Source organism: Orbicella franksi, chromosome 11 (genome assembly GCF_964199315.1).
Source record: "Orbicella franksi chromosome 11, jaOrbFran1.1, whole genome shotgun sequence".
NCBI lineage: Eukaryota > Metazoa > Cnidaria > Anthozoa > Scleractinia > Merulinidae > Orbicella > Orbicella franksi.
Genome location: NC_138155.1, coordinates 11993286 through 11994985, shown reverse-complemented (window position 1 = coordinate 11994985; position 1700 = coordinate 11993286). Strand labels below are relative to the sequence as shown.

Here is a 1700-nt window from a genome sequence, read left to right as displayed (position 1 = left end):
GCAGCGACGAGCTTCTTTGTGTTCCTCGGGGTCTTCTCCTACTTACTGAATCTTTGTAAGTTTTTAGTCTGGTGCCAGCGCAACGACTATCGCTTCCGCTCAGTACCACCCGGTGCTCTCAGGCTCCTGGCCTGTCTCAAGTCAAGGGCAAATTTCTATTTGCCTCTGTACTTCAAGCGTTTCCTCTCCCAGCGGCGTCGTCGCCTCTTCCATTGTCAATGGGGTGCTAATGGCGTCGTTGGCCGCGTCTCTGGCGGTTCTTTTAAACTGAGTTTTTGAGCGCCTGGTTTTATCTAGAACTTTTTGGTTTCTTCGTTTTTATTACACGTATTGAAGTCTTTGGTCTTTGTCCCTAGTCCTGGTCGCCTTTGTTAGATGTACTGAGCTAGTATATTTTTAACCAGTCTTTCTTTTCTCGCTTTTATTGCATGGGTTAATGTTTTAAACCGTGTCTATTGTCTTTTGTCTCTTTATGGTGGGGCGGGGTTCGACTCCCCGGCGAAGTTGGCGAGCCGGCCTCGTATGAGGGTGCTCCCCCTCCTTGGCGGTACTTTTTCATCTATGCATCTATGGTCGGTGGACATTGCACTGCGTCCATCGTACCGACTTAAATACAAAAAAAAAACGAATGTTGCAATTTAACTTTCAACAATGTCCTCCTTTCCAATGCGCATGCTGAGAAGTAGGTGTCCATTACGTCATAGAAAAGGCTGTACCACATGTTTTGTACAGCGACGTTAGACAAAGTGCCCGTTCTGTTTGTTATTACGCAGCTCTGGTTTTCCTTCAACACGCATAAATCTTTCGCCTTTTACTAAAGATTTCCGTGGAGGAAAACAACTCAAATGAGTCTATAGACTAATTTTTCGTCGCCCTGCCTTTTGACGGGGCACCTATGGAAAGGAGGTGAGAACTTTAAAACTATTAGGTGATAGCAACTGTGTATACATAATCTTGTGTCGTGTCATGAGAGCCTTCGAGGAGTTATCTTCAAGAAATTAAATGAAAAGGTCCTTCACCAACTTACGATTAATAACGTAGGAATATCAAGTAACTCGAAAAGAAGGAGACAATTTTCACTCGAACTTAGAGAATTAACAAGATTTTGAAACTTAAGGTTACACAATACCTTGATAGGACTTGTTTTGTCGACTGTTTTCTTTTTAAACTAAAAAAGTTTGCTATAAATCTAACATTTCACAAAAACTAAAGTAAAATCTTAAAAAGCGAGAGTTATTTAAAACAAAAAGGTTATTTTTTTTTTTTTAAAAAAAGGATAAAACAATTAAGTGTAATAATCCTCATAGCGCGTCGACTTTTTGTGCCAAGCGGCTTCATCAGGGAGCTCTTATTTATTTACAAGGGCCGCATTAGCATTAATCATACAATAATAACTAACTAACTAACTAAATCAATCAATCAATCAATCAAATAACTTAATTAATTTTTTCGGCATCTTTTAGTTTACACTCGATTTCGTAGTTTCGGTTCTCGCTCTTCCATCCTATCTATCACTCCTTGTTGAGGTCATGAAACGCGCTAAAAAAAGAAGAGAAAAGTCCTTGGACAGCGAAAAAAATCGAAGCCAGGAAAAAAGAAGAAGACAAAAGTGGAATTTCTCGAAGGAAAGAAGAAAACTTTTGTCGACTTGTTTAACGATATATATACAACCCATCCTTCTTCATGTTAATAGATAAAGA

At 39.6% G+C, this 1700-nt stretch overlaps 1 non-coding gene across 1 annotated transcript; it reads left to right on the top strand.

Moving 5' to 3' along the window:
• Positions 1–770: 770 nt before the first annotated feature.
• On the top strand, positions 771–892 carry LOC145461650 (U5 spliceosomal RNA). Its single transcript, XR_014040755.1, has one exon. It is a non-coding gene; the product is annotated as a U5 spliceosomal RNA (small nuclear RNA).
• The last annotated feature ends 808 nt before the right edge of the window (positions 893–1700 follow it).